General features: G+C 41.2%; 1 protein-coding gene across 4 annotated transcripts in view; it reads right to left on the bottom strand.

Moving 5' to 3' along the window:
- Positions 1-23,346, bottom strand: part of LOC126252807 (C-terminal-binding protein) — a 211,106-nt gene that overhangs the window by 172,442 nt on the left and 15,318 nt on the right. The window contains exon 1 of one of the 4 annotated variants that reach the window (XM_049953745.1): positions 1,087-1,181. The exons of the other annotated variants lie outside the window; for them this stretch is intronic. The gene's annotated coding sequence lies outside the window, so the exon portion shown is untranslated. Of the gene's footprint in view, positions 1-1,086; positions 1,182-23,346 lie in introns of those variants that run through there. 4 annotated transcript variants of the gene reach the window in all.

A 23,346-nucleotide genomic window follows, 5' to 3' on the forward strand; every position in this document is an offset into this window, starting at 1 on the left:
AGTCATCCTGTGGCAGCACGAAAAGCATTACTCAACATGGTGCCGTTGCTGTCAGGGTTCCTCGCGCCATAATCCGTTCAACATGGTGGCGCTGCTGTCAGGGTTCCTCGCGCCATAATCCGTAGGTAGCGGTCATTCACTGCAGTAGTAGCCCTTAGGCGGCCTGGGCGAGGCACGTCATCGACAGTTCCTGTCTCTCTGTATCTCCATGTCCGAACAACATCGCTTTGGTTCACTCCGAGACGCCTGGACACTTCCTTTGTTGAGAGTCCTTCGGCACAAAGTAACAATACGGACGCGATCGAACCGCGGTATTGACCGTCTAGGCATGGTTGAACTACGGGCAACACGAGCCGTGCACCTCGTTCCTGGTGGAATGACTGGAACTGATCGGCTGTCGGACCCCCTCCGTCTAATAGGCGCTGCTCATGCATGGTTGCTTACATTTTTGGGCGGGTTTAGTGACATCTCTGAACAGTCGGAGGAGCTGTGCATGTGATACAATATCCACAGTCAACGTCTATCTTCACGAGTTCTGGGAACCGCGGTGATGCAAAACTTTCTTTGATGTGTATGTTCGGATTTGGTCAAAATAAAATCACGTCTGCAATAAAGCTTGTGTACTGCTTCTGGAGCCGTAGCTGCAAAAACTACTCGAGGATGGCCAACAGTTTTCATTTAGTTGACAAGTTCCTCTATGCTCTTCCGCTTCAGTCACGTTGACTTTTTTCCTCACACTTAGGGCGCATAGAGCGTTAGTGATCCAAAATATGTATGGAGGCGATCATTAACATTTTTTTTCTGCATCTGTAAGAATCTCTCTCTCTCTCTCTCTCTCTCTCTCTCTCTCTCTCTCTCTCTCTCTCTCTCTGTGTGTGTGTGTGTGTGTGTGTGTGTGTGTGTGTGTTCAATTTGTTTTCTCCCAAAATTTCTACCAGACTACGTCTTCCGACATTCACAGAAGATCGATGTCAGACTAGTTTATAAAATAAACGAAAATTAATGCACAGCGACCTGCCAGTACATACTGCAAATGCAATACAGCTTCATTTTAGTTCGGCCATTTGATAACGGAGCTAGTCTTACCTTACACTTAGCTTGAAAGAGCTTGGCTAAAGCGAGCACAGAAACTGCGCCGTGGCTATGCTCGCATGTCCTAACAAGAGTGCAGCAACGGCAGCGAACACCCACCTGTAACGAGCAGAGAGGTCCATTAAAACATTTACGACAGCGCGATAACGTGTAACGGGTGCGAGCGGATGCTGGTCAGTCTATAGTACTTTACAACAATCTTTATGCCGGCTATCGCCCTAAGGTAGGGTGACCAAACGCCCCGGAAAACCGCGATTGTTCCGGTTTTCATCCCTGTGTTCCGGTGTCCCGAAAATTTGTTTCGGGGCGCTCAAAAGTCCCGGAATTCAGTTTTTAAATACATTTCATGAAATTCTCAAATTTTTGGGATTTCGCTATATTAAAGGAAATACAACACAAGAAATTAATATATTTTAGCTTATTTGTCTACAACCTCCATTGTCCCATACTAGTAATCACAGAATCAGTATTGATACACTCAGGCAATAATTTACTTTGAGCGGTACTTTGGCCAACAAGTAGTAAGTTTTATTATTGTAACAGAGCTATGAAACCGTCTGATTGTCGCACCACTCACACACTCATTGTCAGAACAGTGTAGTAGTTGATGGTTTGTCAGACAAACTGCAATAGTTTTTTCTCATATTAGTGGTATTATTGCTGCAGTACTGTGAAACGCAATGCCGAAACGTGCCTGCAAGTTCAGTGACTGTTATTCCAAGGAATGGAATTTCATTAAGAAAGGTCGTTTTGATTACGAAGCAGTGTGTTCCGTATGTAACTGTTTTATAAGTCATGGTGGACGTTCCGACATAGTTGATCACATCAGGTCAAAGAAACACATTAACAGATACAGTGCACCGAGCTGCAGTGAAACTCTACAAACTTATTTTGTGAAACATCAGTCAAGTGAAGAGACGAAAGTTCGAGCAGCCGAGCTTCCACTAGCCTACCACACGGTAAAACATCACCAAACTTATAGATCTAGTGATTGTACTAATAAGCTTAACAGCATTATGTTTGATGATTCTTCCATTGCAAAAAAGTTTAGTTCAGCAAAAACTAAAGTGTCAGCCTTAGTGAAAGGAGTTATTGCTCCCCAGAGTGTAAAGGAAAGCCTTGAACACATCAAAAAGTCTTCTTTCTGCGGCATATCCACTGATGCCAGCAATCATAAGGCCACTAAAATATTTCCGTTTGTTGATCAGTTTTTCGATCAGGGAATTCAGACCAAACTTTTGAAGGTGATTTCCCGACATAATGAAACATCTGACGAAATTTCAAGATTTTGTATGAATACTATCGAAATGTTTGATCTTGAGAAAAATAAATGTGTGCATTTTGTGGAGACAACACCAACACAAACTTTGGTGGTTTAAAAAGACAAGGCAAATGCACCGTATTTACCAAATTAAAGGCAACATTGCATGAAAACATTGAAGGCATAGTGTGCCCTGCACATGTTTTACACAATAGCGTGCAGACATCTGCTGACAGTTTAAGCTGTGATGTTGAAACCATCGTCATGAAGGTATACTCACACTTTTACATATACACTGTTAGAACAGAGAGGCTTAAGGAGTTCTGTGATTATGTGGGAACTGAATATATGAATGTAATGTGTCACTCGAAAACTCGCTGGTTATCACTGTTTCCAGGAGTTAAAAGAGTAATCCGCCTGTTTGAACCGTTAAAACATTTTTTCCTAAATGAAGACAAAGCCCCCAAAATATTGGTTCAGTTTTTCAGTAACCCTTTATTTGAAGCCTACTTACGGTTCATTCACAGTCAGCTTAGCACTTTGCAGCATGGGATAAAGGAAATTGAGGGAAGCACGAAAAGTGTAATAGAGGTAAATGATTTTTTGAAAAATACTCTGGAAACTGTTACTAAGAGGAGAGAACAGCAGTTCATTTCCTTTAATGTTAAATCTGTCCCTAAAAGAGCAGAAGTATCAGAAGCAGCGGAAAGGAGTTTTAGAGACGAAGTTAACAAGTTTTATAACACTTGCGTAAATATCTCAGCAAGTGGAGTGCCTCATATTTACCATCATCGCCGGTGTTTGTTTGGTGTTTGTTTGGATGTTACTGAAGAAAGTGCCAAAATGGGAAAGTGTTGAAGAGACAGTTTCTTATTTGAAGAGTAAAGAGATTAAACATCGATGATTCCATTCTTTTTGATCAGTTCAGCATACTGACAAATTTTGTTGAAGAAAGTCTTCAAAAGTGGAATGATGGAGGAGAAGAAGAAAAAAAAAACACCATAAAACACCATTGGAATGTCATGAGAAGAGGGTGTGTTTTTTTAAAAGCTGTGACTGTCTTCAGCATTACTCTGAGTTGGTAATAATTGCAAGGTATTTATTTGCAATCCCAGCCCATAATGCCAATGTGGAAAGAATATTTTCGTTCATGAATATCCAGTGGACTGATGAAAGAAACAGAATGGAGGTGGACTCTCTTGAAGCAATCCTGCAGATCCTGTACAACTACAAAATGGATTGTGCCGAGTTTTATCACTGTGTCTCAAAGAACAAGACATGAAGCAGTGAAAAATACCCTTTTCTCTAAGGACAGTCAATTCCATCTACAAGTGCTCAGTAATATTAAAGCTCATGTTAATATTAACTGATTAAAAGTTAAATGGCTGTAAAATTTTGTAAAATCATAATACATTTCTTTATTACTGTATACGTTTATTAAATGTCATTAATTATACAGATAATCTAGATTATATCAATCTTTTGTATCCTCTTATTAGTTATAATAATCGGGTTAACAAAATGTATCAACAAAACATTAATATTTAAAATTAAGAAACCTGGGTACATGTGGAATGAGGTGTCCATTGGCACCCGGGTGAATGTGTCCCGGTTTCACCGAAAATAATTTGGTCACCCTACCCTAAGGTCTGACATTGTAATTCTGTCAGAGACAGTAAAGGACTTGGAAGAGCAGTTGAACGGAATGGACAGTGTCCTGAAAGGAGGATATAAGATTAACATCAACAAAAGCAAAACGAGGATAATGGAATGTAGTCAAATTAAATCGGGTGATGCTGAGGGGATTAGATTAGGAAATGAGACACTTAAAGTAGTAAAGGAGTTTTGCTATTTAGGGAGTAAAATAACTGATGATGGTCGAAGTAGAGAGAATATAAAATGTAGACTGGCAATGGCAAGGAAATCGTTTCTGAAGAAGAGAAATTTGTTAACGTCGAGTATAGATTTAAGTGTCAGGAAGTCGTTTCTGAAAGTATTTGTATGGAGTGTAGCCATGTATGGAAGTGAAACATGGACGATAACTAGTGTGGACAAGAAGAGAATAGAAGCTTTCGAAATGTGGTGCTACAGAAGAATGCTGAAGATAAGGTGGGTAGATCACGTAACTAATGAGGAGGTATTGAATAGGATTGGGGAGAAGAGAAGTTTGTGGCACAACTTGACTAGAAGAAGGGATCGGTTGGTAGGACATGTTTTGAGGCATCAAGGGATCACAAATTTAGCATTGGAGGGCAGCGTGGAGGGTAAAAATCGTAGAGGGAGACCAAGAGATGAATACACTAAGCAGATTCAGAAGGATGTAGGTTGCAGTAGGTACTGGGAGATGAAGAAGCTTGCACAGGATAGAGTAGCATGGAGAGCTGCATCAAACCAGTCTCAGGACTGAAGACAACAACAACAACAACAACAACAACAACAACCACCACCACCACAACCCTAAGGTCGACTGCCTAGGGTCTAGATGTGTCAATGAGATGCGCACCTACGTCAACACAACTGCGAATAACTCGTGTACAAGATGTGCCTGGAAGACGTCTTAAGAAATTGAACACGGCATATATACGCTAGTGATATACTGGACAGGGTGGGCAGCAATTGGCAATTGTTTGCTGATGGTGAGGTATACAGGAAGGTGTCATTGGATGACTAGGAAGATACAAAATGACTGACAAAATTTCCTGTTGGCGTGATGACTCTAAATGTAAAAGAAAAAAAAAAAGTTATGCATTTGAGTAGAAAATACAAGCTCGTAATATTTGAATACAGCGTTAGTAACGTACGGCTTGACGCAGTGACATGGTTGAAATATCTGAGCGTAAAGCGATATGAAATGGAGCCAGCCGTGTGAAGATTGTGGTATTGCCGGCGAATGGTCGATTTCGGTTTTAAAATAGGAATCCCTAGATGGAAGGCTAAGTTCTTTTTTTCAATTAACACTGCTGAGAAAATGTAGAGGATCAGCATTTGAAGCTGACTGCAGAACGACCTTACTGCGACTAACATACATTTCGCATAAGGACCGTGAAGATACGAGAGGCTAGCTCTCATATGCTGAGTCTTTTTCGTCGCTCTATTTGCGAATGGAATAGGAAAGGAAATGACTAGTAGTGGTACACGGTACCCCCCGCCATGTATCGAGTATAGGTGTATATGAAAGCTTTCTCTGCTCGAAGGAAATTAAAGGAATTAACTATATCGTTCACTATCAAACTTCATACCAGTGGACAGAAAAAAAAACAGCAGCAGAAAAAAATTCTGCTCAATATTGTCAGAATCTCAACAGCTTGCAAGTCTCGCTTACACTGAGCGAAATTTATCGTGCTTTGGCCAATGGTATAAATTTTCCTCCTCACTTCCATTACCCGAATGAAAAACATGTTTTCAGATAATAATTACTACTTTACAGTGTTTCAAATGTACAGCTGTTGGTAGTCTTTTTATTTTTAACAATAGTCTGTTCCGTTTGCGCAAGTAGTCCATAAACAAAGTAACGGTCAGCCAAACTCTAAACGAGGTGATGAGCCACGGCCATCGTTTCCTACCAGCGATAAATACCATGCCTGTCATTTTCCTGCTGAATTCTTCCGACTGCTTGCCAGTTATTTTCCACTACAACAAACACACTGGACTGGAACCATTTCCCAGAATGCAATGGTACACAACTATCTACGCTGGCCTTTTGCAGTAGAAACTGAAATAGGCCTAGCCCAGAAAATCTGCAGCCAAGAGATGCCTGACACCGTGGCACTGTCATCTCAGATTTTATTAAACAACCACTAAATGGGACGACAAGTTCGTCTTTGCAATTACACTCAGTAATCGTCTGGAAAACACTTCGCGTAGTACAAAAATCCTCATACTATGTAATTCTACAGCCTCTCGTTGTCGTCACTCAGCCGGCCGCGGTGGTCTAGCGGTTCTAGGCGCTCAGTCCGGAGCCGCGCGACTGCTACGGTCGCAAGTTCGAATCCTGCCTCGGGCATGGGTGTGTGTGATGTCCTTAGGTTAGTTAGGTTTAAGTAGTTCTAAGTTCTAGGGGACTGATGACCTCAGCAGTTTAAGTCCCATAGTACTCAGAGTCATTTGAATCATTTCGTTGTCACTCAAAATGTTCAGGGTTGTTAGGCCACATCACGTTTCTTCAAACGATCGAATTTACGACCCCTCTGCTGCGATCTTCTTCACGATCTTGTTATGTCCATTGTAGACTGAGAGCCTTGAGTGCTTATCGGCAACGGAACCACAAGATCCTGAAGAAGATCCCAGCTGAGGGGTGTCAAAGTCGATCATTTGAAGAAACCTGATGCGGCCTAACAACCTATAAGATTTTAACTTTAATCGTCATCCTATACCGAAGTCCTTTGCTTCAGAAAGTCCTTACCCCTGCTGATTTTAGTTATTTTAATAATTTCCTGTTTTCTGTAAGCCTAGAAGAGACGTTCTTTCAATTGTCTCTATACTTAAATCACAATGGCCAACACTAAAGAGATGCGTACCATCTTAGCTTAACATTGTTACGTTCCGGAAGCGTTGTTTGACTATTTCACAATTGTAGATGCGCGAAAGAGGCATCAAAAATGAAACATATTCATGCGAATTCTGGTTGTTTTGAGATTGCCTCACGACCGCACAAAACTACTTTTGAATAATTTTTCTGGAAAAACCGTTAGTGCACTCTGATAATGATGTATGCTAATAGACTGTAAAGACAGGATGAGTATCAGTAAAAACGGACCGGAGTAGAACCTGCATAATTATGTACACACACGGTGAACAGGTAGTTTGCAAGCTAACCTTGATATGATTACTGACGCCAGTGATCAGTGCTGCAACACAAGCTAACCATGTCACACGCGTGCAACAATAGTCCGTCATAGAGATTTCGGCTGTCACGAGCCTTTGCAACGCGTTAACAACTTTACTGCACACGTTTCTGTAACTGCCGAGTTTTTGCAAGGATGTTTCCATGCACTCCAGTTGCGTCGCTTCATCGGAAAGACGACAATAAACGCATTAGGGCGGCAGTGCTGCGCCAGCAGCGACTCAGCTGTTTGCGCCGGCTGACTCTGCGACCCTGTAAACAGTTTTAGCAGTCACGCAACGCTGCACTTGTTTCCTAACGCAGGCCGCCTCGCACGCCGCCTTGGGCACAGCACGGCGGCTGCCGCGTTATCGACGTCTCGGCTGCGGCGGCAGAGTCCGAATACGAGGGCGCGCTCACGCCCTTCCCTGCACTGTCAGCACGTTCCTCCCCGCCTGCTGACACTTCACGAGCTACGGCACTGACTACCGTCACCAACATAAGGGCCGGTTACACATTACATTCACTGCTATCTAACGTAGCGAAAATGGAGACCAATATAATTGTATAATTGTATATAATACCCTTAATTACTCAATATCCAACACTTCGTTATCAAAAAATGTTAGTAACAGGTAATTTATGTTTCTTTGTTCAGTAACTTTCGCACGAACCATTACTCTACCCAACGATACGAATCTAAGCCATGAGCGCCTAAAGTAAGTATGCGTAACCTTGCTCAGGTACACAATTCATACATACCAAATAGCTGTCTAATATTAAATATCAGCCCAATTATGGCAACCGGCAGTAGAAAAATACAACAATTTACTGGAACATAAACACACACAGTTCAAAACCATGAATTACGCTTATTCGCCAGTCATCGTATCATTAATCTTTCTTAGTTTTCTGAATAGGAAGTAAGGTACTCTAACTACGTTTTCAACATACTGCAAGTGTTTTAGCTCCCCTCGTTACACGCTGGGCTCACTAAATATCCCGTAACAAAATAAGTGGAAATCGTGCGGTTAATCCCTGATCGGCTTTCTTCAACGCACCGCTAACATACTAATTTTGGGAACGCTCACAAATCAACGGTTAAGTCAATTCCCTCAAACTGTACTTTTATGCTGAACTTGACTCCCACGCCAACGAACATTCAGACTAAAATATATACGAAATGAAGCTTTCTGCTATCTTTTTAACCTAACTTTTAAGCAGGGCAAGGGTGGGAGTGCAGCACTACCCAAGTGCTGGAAACTACCGAGCGGAAAATACTCCCGTTTTCATGGTCAATACTACAACGAATTGCACTCCCACCATACACCCACAAACCAGAACCTTTACACTTAAGATTATTAGTCTTTATAAACTTCTCACCCTTTTTAGCAAATCAGTCACAAACCTGTAAAAGGATAGAAACGTAAATTGCTTAGCAAGGTTAGAAGAAGGGCAGGTACCTACATTATCACGAATGATACACAGTGACAGAACTCTCAAATATTTAAGCCTGACGATGACCATGTAAACACTGATTAAAGTAGAAAGTTAGTATTTGACCACGCTTACAGAAACTTTGCATCATAATGTTAATGGCAAACGTATTATCAACCAATACAAACAGTTGCGGCGATGTTCACCGAGTCCTTCAAAGACAAAATTCGTGGAACCTTGCTGACGTTTAAACAGTGTAATCTCCGTTGAAATGAATAGCATGGCGCTGATAAAGTGGAATGAGAAATGAACACGGTCAGGAGGCAATTAATGTCCACCTGTGTAATTTGAAATACGATACCATTAAATGTGCTTTTTTTTTCAAGTCTGAGGAACTGCAAGTATTTAGAATGTGTTTACTTGTGGGAATCAGTCGTAAAAATTGATTGCCATATCATTTAAATTCAGTAAAAAATTAGAAATTTTAAGTGTAAATACAATTATCTCCGGCAAGCATAAAAGTGTTTTGGCGAGTAAACAATATATAGTTTCAAAGCAAGGGTTACCGAAAATACAAGGAAATACTTAGTAAATATTTCACTGGATGTTAGTTCTACTTCCTAGGAACATTTGAATCTTTTATTGACTCAAGCCATGGGTGCCAGGCCCACGGATGATCGAGGAGAGGGAGGAGGGGGAAGAAAGATAGTGATGTTCGCGTTTTATTTATTTAGTGTTACAGAAATAACCCATGCCTAAGTGGTCATTGTAAGTATTTTTGGACAAATTAAAAAATGCTTGCGAATAGTGTTTGGTATTTACTGTGTTAAAATCCGCAAACACTCGAATAAGTCGCCTTCCACCAACAATCGCAGTTACTCTTAATTGCTTGTGGACTGCAACTGCCACTCTCACCATCTTAGTTTGTTTTTCTATCCTTTCTAGTGTTGACAATAATAAATAATTCTTTACCATCGTGGACGTATTAGAACAATGTAAATGTTTAACCTATGGCGAGTTTATAATGAATCAGCTGTAACCAGCTTTCTTAGGCGTTTATTTTTCCACGCTGATATCTGAATCTGCCTGGCATGCCATATACAGATGTTTTTAGGGCAGTTGTAAAACGTCACTGAGTAAGGGAACGGTGTTCACGAAGCACATATAAATGCTCGGAAGACGGGGTCAACATATATTTAATGCAATCCTAGAGAAGTATTTTTGAGGCATAATTCGTTGGCCCTACAAACAGTTTCACGGACGCTACAACTTTGATTTTATGCGTAGAGGTGCTCCCGTTGCGTCATATCGTGAGGCGGCCCACGAACTTGAAAAGATTGACTCAGACCGCGGGTAGCCAGATGCTCATGCCAGACATAAGTCATAGATGTTTGGTTGATTGGCTGGTTGGTTTGAGGGAGGGCACCGAACAGTGAGGCCCATGATCTAGAACGGCAAAAAGAAAGGGGGGGGGGGGGGGGGGGGCTACATAAATAGCACAGTCCACATAGATGTTGGGGGTGTACTTATTCCTTTTCTTATTACGCCTTAATGACATATTAAAAAGGAGTGCAGTCAGACTGAATAAATACATTATCGTATTTAGATAATTACCCGACAGTCGACTGCTGAAACATAATTCTTTCCAGGAGGCTGGTACACAGTGCTAACTATGGGTTTTGCATGAAAATGAATATTATTTCCCCGAGTACTGAAAGCAAACTTCAACTGTAACACGAACAGGAGCACACTTTCCTAGTAAGGCACCATCTTCATCAATGACTGGATGACGCAAGTCACAATGGAGTATTTTATGAACCATGTCGACATATCAAAAAAAAGATTGAAGGCAACAGTGATCGTGTACCAGTGGATCTAACTCCTGCGGTAACCGCCCAACGCCATTAAAGCTAATCTTATGAACAATTGTTGCAAACCTTTACCAATAAATTCAAGGTACAATTCCGCAGCTGTTCACGAGAAATCTGAGCACCGTAGAGCGAACCAATGCTGCATTATATCACATATTTTAAGTAAACAGCAAACTATCTTTTTCAGCTTTTCCTTAAGAAATTACTATCGTAAAAACGCATTAGTTCGTTATGTGTTGTCTTTTACACATTCTGTTTCTTGTTCGTTTGTCGATGTTTACGGATTCAAACAAGAAAATTGTGCGCAAAACGACTGGAAGGCACGTTGTAGATGTCAACAGCACAGTTCCGCCAGATAAATTTTCCACTACACGAAAGTAGGGAGCGTATGCTATGAATCACCAGCCAGATATGGCGCTTTCGCCGCAGATTCCAAAACGTTCATTTCTGGAAGTGTTATAGATAAGGCGACCCCATCCGCGCAGTGTCTCCGTAAGCCATCATTTACGTAATTTAAAGTTACAACTGGCAATTGCCAGTTAATTACATATAGTCTGCTTAAAAGGACCCATATGTCGACAGAACATGCAGAATAAAATGACTACAAGACAACGTTTAAGGAGGGAGAGGGAGAGAGGGAGAGAGAGAGAGAGAGAGAGAGAGAGAGAGAGAGAGAGAGAGAGAGATCTTAAAGAATCATATCCGATCAGTCGGGTTTCACTAGTGGATACCTTAAATTTCCGTGGGGATCATTTCTACAACGAGAATGGTTACATACAGCGAAAGCAGACAGTTAACTGAAAGCGATTTGTCATTCCTCATAAAAAAGGAAAAACCATCATCGTCCCAAAAAGGAAAAACCATCATCGTCCCAAAGGTTTGTTTCACCATCACGGTGCTAAAGTCCATATGGCCCTCTTTGAGGTGGGCTGTCGTTGAGTTTCTCCAACATTGAACTAACCCAGATAGTTATGGGGAGGTGAATACTGAAATACGATTCCAATGGAGCTGATCTGTAACTTATCGCCAGATTTAGACTGTGTGCTAGATCGAGACTCTACTCTTTGCCTTTCTGTAGGACACTTGGCCGCGAAGGGCAACAGTCCCACATTCTATTTTTATTTACCATTAGGTTTCAAATAAAAATAATATTACCGTCTATAGTTTTCCGTTACTTCGGTCCAATCTCGCATTTCGCATTCAGATTTTTGGAACTTACTTCTCACACAGGAGACTTAACTTTGAAGCGCGATGCAGTTTCAGTTACACAGGCTTGCACTCTGCATCCAAATACACTGGACACTCTACAGTTCCGCATAATCCGCTGATGTTCACGTAAACATCTCTACGAGCTCTAAAATCACGCCAATTGACGTAAATATGTCCCGAATCATATTTTGCAACGATTAAAATTACTGTTTCAAGAGATTCGAAAAAATGTTAGACTTCCGTACAGACCTTGTATAAAACCCCATTCGTAAAATCAAAACAGAATATAGGCATCACAACGCCTCGTAACGGTTTGTCAGTATAACTAAGTATTACAAATCGTTGTGATCAAGATTTGCTGTTTTCGTTTCCCGGTTCTGGTGAAGGCTAATGTAGGCCTATCCCGTTTAATGTTCCTTAATTGTGTCAAATGGAAATGAAATAACTTTCTGAAAGCGTCACCGATGTCAAACAATACATCAGTGTTGAGGCATTTCATAGGTCAGTCGAAGAAGGAATATTAGTTTCCTAACGGCCAATCGACGAAAATGCCATAACTGAGCAAAAGCTCTGATTAATCAAATATGGTGGACATCCACCACGCCCTCTTCGCAGTAACCTCTTTCACCTCAAGCCATTTAGGTAGACCATGGAAAACTTAACATGTAATTACTGGGCTTCTTACTGGTTTCGAAACTACTTTTGAATTCAGTCCATTACTTGACGTACATGTGATTATAAACGCAACTTATCAAAAGCATTTTCGATTTACTGCCAAATAATATCCGAATACATAAATGTAGCACAGTATGATAACACGAATTTTGTCTACTTACCGAAGTGACATACAATAGGAAAGAAAAACTGGAAAGTACTAGATGGTTACTTGTCCGAGATGTAAACGTCGCGAAGAGATTTCAAACATTAATAACTGAAAGAAACGTTAAGCAAGTACGGTAACCCTTCTGGCGTCTGTGGGAAAAAAAACTCCAAAAAGTAAATTGAAAGTCGTTGGGGGGAAAAAACGGATATTTAGAATGAATTTGTTGTTCCCAAAGGTTGAAAGCGTTACGTATTAAACCACCTCCGCTGTTTATGTCCAAGAAGCGGAGAAGGAAACTAAGGAAAATTACAGCACTACTGATTTGAAGAAAGATGCCAATCTTTGCACCATTCAAATATTATCTAGAGCCAATTGAAAATTCATGCAACCTTTCTCAGATAGTACTTCATCAAACATATCATCTGCAAAAAAGTGTTAATATTGTTTTCAATGCGGTTAACACACAATAAGAACGGCAACGGTCCGAACTCACTTTAATACTGCCCACCTGAAGTTATCTCTATGTATGTCGACTCTACACCCAAGATAGCATGACGCATCCTTCCTACCGAAAATCACTATTTTCATAAATTTAATTTGATACCCCAAATGATCGGTACTTGTACGTCTTAGTTATTAGCGAACCAAATCTGTCAGTGTTTTGTCACACGAGAAAGTTCGACCGACTGAGACTAACGAGTCTTGACGCTGCTCCGAGTAAAATGCTTTTTATGAGTTGATACCGTATCTTCACAATTGCCTTTCTCCACGAGTTTCACTATGTGTGAGAAGATGGATCCATACCAGTTGTCACACAGATGGTCATTCAATTCGATGTATGTCATCGATGAAGAGGGAGAAGTTTTTTCGTAACAGCCACACTAATGGTCGGTTTTTTGTTTTAATTCTGAACATCAAGCACACTCATGGTAGATACTTACAATTTATTTTAAAATATTTTCCTGTAAAACAAAAACTGAATTTCATTTGCGTACAATTCAGTTTGAATATACAAATTCTCAATAACTGTTCACATTATGACTAAGAAATCTTATTATGGTAGAAACACAGACAAGTTTACAGTGCAAAATCATTGTTTTCTGCAAGTAATGAACGCAATGTACAATCAGTTTATTACCATGCTTTAATAATGTAGGTTCAACTCTGAAATATCATCGAAAGGTAAACACGAATGTGTGTGAGTAAATACATTCCTTCTTATATACCTACAGATAATAGTTATCTTTAGACAGTTTTGCACTCTGTACGAACATAGGTAAGTGTAGCAACACAGTTCCTGCAAGCAGGTTCGTCACACGATGCACATTTTTATGAACTTCTTTCTCCCTTATTGGTAAAAGTTTCACACCTGGCAGTAGCTATAGCATCCACCTACCTCTGATGATTTTAATAGCTAGAGCTCTGGCTTTGGTTTCTGCATCACCTTTGGTAAGTTTCTCCGCGATCTTGGGAAGGAAATCTTACATTTTTATTTTAATATTGTTGTCTCTCTGTAGATTACCTAAGCACTGACTGACAGCATTTATTTTTATTTCAAAATGAACTATGTTGAGAAATACCGCAAGTCAAGAACTCTCCTACCTCTCCTAAAATAATTACAAGAGGGAGAGGTTCTTCTGATGTGAATGGTTTGAAGTGTTAGAGAGAGATAAGGAAGTAGTTACAGAATATGTGAAAATGAGTGAACATTTGGTGGTCCATGTAATATGCGTAAAAGAAGAAATCTGGCAATAGATGGAGCAACTAAGCAAAAACGTGGTTCTCGACACCGGTGATGGGTACGTGGCACTCAATTATCGCGGGCACTGACACCAAACAAAAGATAGAAATACATAGACACAACGAAATGGAGGACACCATACGTATTTTAAGACTAGTAACCATAATAAAAGCTAGCCGCGAGACACTTTTTCATGACTAATTCAGAAAAAGTTTGCAGTGACCCACTTCACATCTTTCATATGCCAACGGCTCTCTCTCTTTCTACTTTAAACCAGTACAGGCGCTAGCTAATAGGGCCCTGCCAGACTAGCTTCTCCGCATGAATGAATATACTGAAAGGTTTACGCAGAGATCGATACGCGGCCAAATAAGAAAAAATATGTAGCAAACAATTCACGCGGAATGAAATTCTGCACAATGATTACTTTTGCTGCCATAGTTTCAATGAAACTTATTACGACTGTTTTGCAGCAGGTTCTCTCTCTGAAGATCCCTTAACTTCGAACTACCGGCGGCAGTGTCACTATTCACAAGGAGAAAAATTACGATGTTCTTAAACAGCGCCCGCATTAAAACTTGCTACACGGTGTCAACTCGTGTCACATTCGTCTGGAGATAGCAATAACGTGTAACTGATACTGACTCGTAGCAATACCTGTAATTTTTTCGCTATATGTCTCAAATACTTCGGCGTTCGCCGCAATTCCGCTTGAACTGAAAGACTCCAACTCCGCTGGATCTAAAATTATAGATGTTTCTTCGCGTGCTACCCGTCAATGGGATGCAGGAATGTATTCTCATTTATCTAAACGTTACCTTCATGTGGGATATGTATATGTGCGAAAGTCTTACAAAATACACTCTCAGTGAGGTAATGTAGCGTTAGTTTACTTGATGTCTAATAATTTTACGATATTTTTTAAGAACACGCGTTTAATTTTCTCAAATTTTCCCTGCCACGTGAAACTAATAAAAGTTTTCCTCCCTTTCTGCCCCCTTCCTTACTCGTCTCTTTGATATGTTCCTGCCCCTAACTCTCATCTTACTGACTGCAAAATTATTTCATACTTTTAGATGCTTGTTTTTATTTAATTTCAGGGTGATATGTTGTGAAAATAATCTGGAAACATGGCGTTCCATGTTTTAACTGTGTCAATATAAGTAAAGCAGATTTTATGGCAAGATTAATGTGAACTGGAGAATGTGAAACATTGTAAAAAGTGGCACATTATTTCGTCGTCTTTCATACTACTTTTAATGTATTACCCATTGCTCCACACAGCTCTATCTTCCATCAGTACAGATATATCCTTCACAGAAAAGTATATATAAGCCGTGTTTTGTAATTGGTTTGTGGAAGACAGGATACCTTTTTAGCACTCTAACCTTACTGCCTTACAGCTTTCTTCACATCTTTCTTCGATCTAACATAAAAATTACATTATTTCTCTTAAGATTTCCGAAAAATTTATTTCGTCAGGATTTTACTAAGATAATGGCGTGTGCACCAGGTGAACATGCACGATGACCAAATGTTGAACTGACTAAAGGTTCTTTGAGGGGAAGGCGAATTTTGCTCTCTTTCGTACAATACACACAGAATTAAAATTGCAAGAAAGAGGGTTGGTTTTTTTTTTTTTTTTTTTGCCCTTTCAAAGGAACCACCCGGGCATATGACTGGAGCTAGTTAGGGAAATCAAGGAAAACTGGAATCAGGACGGCCGGGCGCGGGATTGAACCGTCGTCCCTCCAAATGCGAGTCCAGTGCGCTAACCACTGTGCCACCTCGCTTGGTGCAAGAAAAACTGTGACAAGAACTGTATAATCTAAACAGTACACTGCGAAGAGAAACAGCAACTACCATCAAAAACATAAACCTTTGAGACAAGAAAGGTTTGGAACAGATATTTGTGTGGATGTGCAACGCGGAAGATGGAAATTAAACGAGCAGAAGACTTCGAAAAGCGGTGTTACAGAAGACTGCTGAAAAAATAGACAGATTGACCTGGTGCCGCGTAGGAATGGAAAACTGCATTAAGTCAACCTTTGGCTTGGAAACAATGTGGCAAATGAGTTGACAGAAGACATCGAGCGTATACGACGGCGCGTTCAAACGGCTTAATACCTTCTTTGACTAACTGGAATAATAAAGAAATACTGAATACCACCACCTCAGGAAAGATACCTTGTTCAAAAATCCAAATAATTCATTTCCTGCACGGAATATAAGAACATTCATCACCATGCGACATACTTCCGTAGATAAAGACTGAACCGTAATTTGCATAAGCGTACTAGCCATCATAATCGGAACGACAAGCATCAATGTGTTTGCATAAAACTGGCATTTCCTCACATTTTCGCGAAACAGACGAACTCCGTAAGAGTGTCCACCCCATTGCCGACAGCAAACCACACCGGCTGCAGCACCTAACTGCAATTCGATAGCCGTGTGTGTTCAGACCCTTGCAACAATATAGAAGTTTGTAAAACCGGTCTGCACACTCCAAAGCCCAAGATGTTTCGTATGGTTATTGTGTAGGATTTCCAAAGCTCCTGCCATGGTTAAAAAGCAATATACAGTCTCATTCGAAAGATCAGTATATTATTTTTGCACATATTGTGATGTACAAATAACAGCAATTTTTAGTTCCTAGACGGTACCCCACTAAAGGCTGTACCAGCACATAAGCCACCACATGTTCTTCCCAGTTCTCATACGCGATGTTTCACGATTCACGGTGTACTCGTCTCTCAGTGAATTTGGTCTGTCGGTCTCAGATTTTTGGAGTTTGTCCATGTAAAAATTACAAATTTTCTACTTTTGAGAAGAAATGTAGAAATCTAAGTCGTACTTCGGACAGTGATCAAGATATTACGATGAAGCATTATACCCAAGTGGATAAACGTTACATTTAAGGAAGCATCACAATTTCTTGTGCCCTTGCATTTAAGGCTTGTTACATTAACTTTTAATAGTTTCTTTTACTTCTTTACCGAAGATGACCGTTTTATAACTTAAAACTCCATTATCAGTGTAAGTGGTAAGGTATTCACTGAGTTGTCATATGTCCAAAAAGCAGAATGCTTGAATGGTAATTTATCAATTGCCACAGAATGCGATAGACCTTTTGTCTATAAGTAACAATTATTTGCAGATATACCAGTTACACTTCTCATAATTAAATTTTATAGGAAGGCAGGAAAGTGGGTGAATGTCAGATTGATGCGATAACTGAAATCTTTCATATGAACGCTATTTGTGGCACTATGGTAGCCAATTTACTACTTCAAAAACAGTCGGAGGTTTACTATAATCTATTACGACCACAAGAAAATATAATACATCAAATATATTACCGATTGCGAACTACTAAACTGCTGTTCCGAACTCTGATGGCGTTACAGGTTTTTTTTTTTTTTCCTCTTTCCTGATACCTTTGAAGACGATTGATTACCAAGGTCGTTAATATAAAGGTAGAGAAACTTACAGCACGAACGGCGAGGCAAAATCTGTCCACACAGTAATCGTAATGGATATCTGTCTCGCTATTGGGGAGACATTAAAAAAAGTATTACATGACGGTCATTACCGTGCATTAATATTTTGCTTCTTAAAACCAATACACACATGTGAGCTACAATATTTTCAATTTAAGCTTGCCTACCAGAAGCTAACAATTCTAGGTTTCGTTTCGTGGTGGGTACAAATTTCCACGGCGTAAGCACGCAGAGAATAATGATGTCCATTACTGTTTACACCAATATTTTCTCGTCACTTCGTAAATAAGACTAGTATGCCTTCCGTGATGAAACTGCACAAAGGAGCACAGGAAGTGGGTGTGAAGAGTGTTCTATTTCTGATTCCAGATACAGTTACAACGACGCTACTCGCGTTACCTGCATGACACAGGTGGGAATGCCAGATGCCCCAAAATTCTGGACTCGTTGGTCGTTAATACAAAACGAATGCGACAATCCCGACGGAACGGAGTGTTTGATTACTTACTTTTAGCGTTCTAAAAAGGCGGGGAAATTAAAGGAATAGTACTGATAGGAAATACTATAATCTAAACGAAATACGAGTTACGGGAATATACTTACGCAAAGATCTGCCAACTATACTACTGTTCATGTTCGAAGTACGGAACGATTGGAAATTTTTTTATGAGTGAACAACCTTTCTTGCGTTGAATATTGGTAAGGTCAAATAAAGCTAAGACGAAAATTACGCAGGGTTGAAGATTAATTTTAGCATGAATACGAAGAACAGGAGGTATCCTACGAAACACCAATGCACAATGTGAATGAAGGGAATCAGATTTGTATGGATGTGTTATTCTAACACGAACTATGGTTTCGGGTAACTGATGAAAATTTCTTTGAAGTATACGACCTGAGAACAGTACTGATTTCCAACAGAAACAGTGGAATACATTAAAAAAAATTAGGAGCATTAGATAGCTGGGGGCGTACGGTATTGTTAAACGCAAGTGGCTGGGAAAATATGATTCATGAGGTACTAGAAAGAAAGGGAGGAGGTACTTACACGCTAAGAACTAGCTCGGATTTTTGAGGAAAGATATCGTCTGTTTCCTTTCGACAGCAGCCGACCTGTCATTCGCTTTAATACATTTGGAAAATCCACGGAAAACCTAAATTCCGATGGTTTTACTGGGATTCGGACGGTCGTCCTCACGAACTCGATTCCACTACTCTAACTACTGCGCCACCTCAATAGATGAGACAATCGGCTTAAAACTCTTAACCAAAGCAAGGGACAAATTGATGTAATGAACTTTCGGCAGTGGAAGGAACAGCACAGGGCGTAAACTGAAAGAAAGATATTTGAACCTGTAAAACAGGTTATCCTTTGGTGTGGTAGGTAATGGGAGATTATTAGCAGAAGACAGGCACAGACGGTGTGAAAACACAACCGAGAGAAGGTGTAATAAGACAGGGCACGAGTGATACTACGAACCTGATTGCGTTATAACTTTGGACAAAAAGGCCTCCAAGGAGATCAGAGACTATACTGAGACTAAATGGTAATACACTTCTCTTGACCCCAAAAATTATTTTATGTATCATTTCCTGATGCGTCATGAGATGAAAAAATTGTTCTGGTGACCAATTATCACTGGAGTACGCAGAAAAAAATGATCGTCTACAAATTCTTACAGAGAGCTGGCGATAATAAAAACGTTGTCCCGAAATCAGCAATGATAGTTCACCCAGTGCCACTATACAATAGTGTAATGATTTACACTTTTGAGTGCGGACAACGTTGCAGTTCGGAGTACTTTTCTTCTGGAGCTACTACTGTCAGTAGCGTCTTCAAACAAGCCTAACTATGGAAAACGTGACGTTGTCGGCGCTAACAACAGGGGCACTTCGTCTGCTACATGTTTAATGTATCTTCGGACCTGTATCCTTATACGCAATGTAGGGTTACCTTTCTTCCTTGTGGAAATAGCTGCTAAACGGGCTTCAGCATTTGATAATGAAAAAACAGGAAGTAGAGAACATTTCTGTAGGTCAGTGGAAATTTTGGCTGACGTTTCAAATATCAAACGAGACTTGTAGCAGCAATCTCGTGTCAGGTGCTAAGACGTTTTGCGAAAGAACAATATGGACGAGCCGAGCGGCGCGGCGACGAGCGATAGGTTGGCAGAGCAGCATGGCGTGGCAACGCCGCGCCGTGCGCTGGCCACAGCCGCTTGCGGATGGCGTCCCGTCCCGTCCCTTCGCTTCGCTTCCCACTGCTCCTGCAGAGCAGGCCGGCCAGCCGGACACGGCGTGCCCTGCCGCTGGGAGGGAAGGAAGGCTGGTGTGGGGAAGAGGTGGGCGGAGAGCGGAGCGCTAGCGGGGAGCAGGGAGGGGAGGGAGGGAACCGGGCGCCAGTGCGGCCGCGCCGACCTCTGCGCCCAACGGCTACCAGCCACCCACCCACTAGCTGCAGCAGCACTTCCCTCCATCTTGTCCTACAGGGATGAGGGTGCACAGCTCTTCGCTATCTCCGCCGGCTACTTTCGACAGCTGGGATTCCGTACACACGTTTCTTTCGGTACCCCGGCGATCACCGTCTACGAGTCAACACCATGAGCTGTTTCACGAACAGATAGTAGCACGTCTTCGTTGCCGTCAGAAATACGACACCTGTTTCTCTCTGCCATCATGACAATCAACTGCCATACCTATACTTAACCTATGTAGGTAATTTTTGTTTCCATTTCACACAATATGCCTATCATACGCCAGAATGATGGTGACAATTCTTCGAAACCCCGGTTTCCTGCCAATGTAAACAGACACCTTCAAAAACCAAATTTATACGATATAGCGAGGTAATTGTGAACACTGGGCAGACCACATGACCTATAAAAGAAGGAAGTAAATAAAATCAATTTTAATCCAGGCTCTAGGTCTACTCATTACCTGACGCCAAGCACTGACTCAGCTGCCAGTATCAAATGAAATACGAAGAAACAAAACATGATGCAGTATAATTCAGGGAGGCGATTAAGTTTACTTCCAGCATAGGGTAATTAACCATTGGAGATCGAAACCCAAGTTCACTGTGTGTGTGGGCGAATATGGGGCGTCACGGAGGTACTTTCAACGGAGCACCATCAGCGCCCGGACACAATCGTTGCTCGCAGATTATGCGGCGTCCACAAAGCGAACGAAAGGTGACATCGACATACATGATGGTTATGGAAGTAATAGAATTATCGCGTGAAGTAAGAACATTAACTGCACTGAAAATTCGAAAATCTGGAGACAATCCACTTGGATCAATCACCTGAAATGTCATTCGCTGCCTTGTTCAGCAAACTCATTTGATACTGTGGGCATACAGTAACTTCCAATTATTAACGCATAATTTAGAACTGTCAGACAGCTGACACTGATTTCATTTCCTGAGTTGAGCTATGTAGTTATTCACGTTGCGGTCTCTATTTACCCACATATATGTAATAACTTCGCTTCCCTCTTCGATTTTTTTTTTTTTTTGCACTGTAATCTGTTGCCTTAAAAACATTCTTCCTGCTCACCGCGGGAAGCAATGAGGTAGATTAATTTTTTTTTATCTGTGTCCGCATCACTTTTAATGACATTACCAACGTCTTTTTCACACCTTCGACAAGAACAGCGGATAAAAATTTTCGTAGTTAAGTCTTCAAAATTTGGGCCAAGGCATCTCGACTGCAGGTTTCTCGTTCCATCGACGGCTGCGAGCTAATGGCAGGCGGACGGGTATGCGCCAAGTACAAAGTCCGCGGAAGGGGGTAAACTAACTTCGGTGCGCCTAGTTTCGCCTCAAGTCGGCTCACACGAAGTTCAAACTTCCGAACATCCGCCGGGAGAAATTCCAGGACTCGGCGTCATATGCCTAAAAGTTTGGTGCTCCGGAAGGTATTTAACGAAGTCTTCCAGGCAGGATGCAACTACCGTGAATTAACTTCCCTTAACAAAAGTAACAATCATTCTATATGAAGTTAGTCTCCTAAAGCTATGCGAGTTGGTGCGAAATAATGCGCCGAAAAATTACTTTATTAGGTTTGCGAAATAAATCCAACCGAGATTGCACTTCTTACGGACGCCCCGACCGAAAACTGCCTAGAGGTATTGCGGTTGGCTGAACTTTTTTCCTCCCCCCCCCCCCTCTCTCTCTCTATCTCTCTCTCTCTCTCTCTCTCTCTCTCTCTCTCTCTCACAAGTTGAACGGGCTCCGTTTTAATTGGACTGCAACAGTAGGAATAATGAAATTTTGCGAAGTTACAAATTCAGGCGCTCCTTTCCACTTCAGATGGGGAGAAACTTCGTGTTGTTGCGGCAGATTTATCGCTCGGTCTCTCCCTCGCCTCGCTTTACTTTGCTTCAGCCAAACTCCGGGGAGCAACTTCGGATAGCGCAGTTACGAATGAAACACGACAAAATGTTCCGTTCGCCAGCAGGGGTGTATGCCCTCGTCCATCGTCAATGAAACTGCAGAAACCGCAATCATGGACGTGGTAGGAGCGAAAAGCGATGCACCTAATCTCACCTATAGGTGATAATGACGCGAGCACCTGAGGCCAGAGAAAAAAAGACAAGTCCACTTATCCCAACAAACAGTAGTAATGAACTGAAATCTGAATGGTTATCGATGGCAATTTCTGACTGATCAAGCATTCAGTCTTATCGTTAACTTTGTGCCATGGTTGTGCCACACAATAAGTTTCGCTTACACGGTAAATTGGCACTGAATAAAGAAAATACATGCCGCATGCTCAAAATACACCGTATTGGTCATACCAGCTGCCTTCATTGCTTTCATTTCTAGTGTAGTTACAATTTTCATTAATTACAGTGTGAATCTGCTAACTCATACCAATACCTTGATGTAATTTGTACAGACACGCAATGGAGTGACAGCACAGGCTTAGTCGTAGGCGAAGCATGAGGCAAACAGTTTTCTTTGCTACACTACGACATTGCAGCCAGTCTATAAGGATTGTTCAAGGAACACTTTTGAATTGCTGAAGTATATGAGACTCGTATCAAATACGACTAATAGGGAAATTCAATGTAAACAAAAAGGGGCAGCTTATGAATCGTCACGGGCTTGACTCAGGGCGCCAAGGAAACGCTGAAAAACCTGGATTCACACATACTAGAAGATATGTTAGCAATTATCCCACGAAAGCTTGCTTACAAGATTTCTGGAACCAGTACCAACTGAAGATGCTAGAGATATTCTGCAGTCTTTACGTATCACCCGCTAGCGATCGCCAAGATTAGACAAATTATAGCATGCACTGTGTCATTTAATCAGTCGTTCTTCGCGCGCTACATACGCGACTGGTACGAGAGAAACCCAAACAATATAGAACACTTAACCTCTACTATACACTTCATAATAGTTTTCAGAGTACACAGAAATTTATCTAAAACAGCGAAGTGTTCTCCCACAATCGACGGATGCTACAAGAAACATTCGATGTATATTTGTGTTGCTCACTGACAGATCTGTGTTCCACACGCAACTTTCCGTGAACATTTTTTTTGGTCCCACACTTTGTATTCCTCGCTATGTCTTCCA

Source organism: Schistocerca nitens, chromosome 4 (assembly GCF_023898315.1).
Source record: "Schistocerca nitens isolate TAMUIC-IGC-003100 chromosome 4, iqSchNite1.1, whole genome shotgun sequence".
NCBI classification, from domain to species: domain Eukaryota; kingdom Metazoa; phylum Arthropoda; class Insecta; order Orthoptera; family Acrididae; genus Schistocerca; species Schistocerca nitens.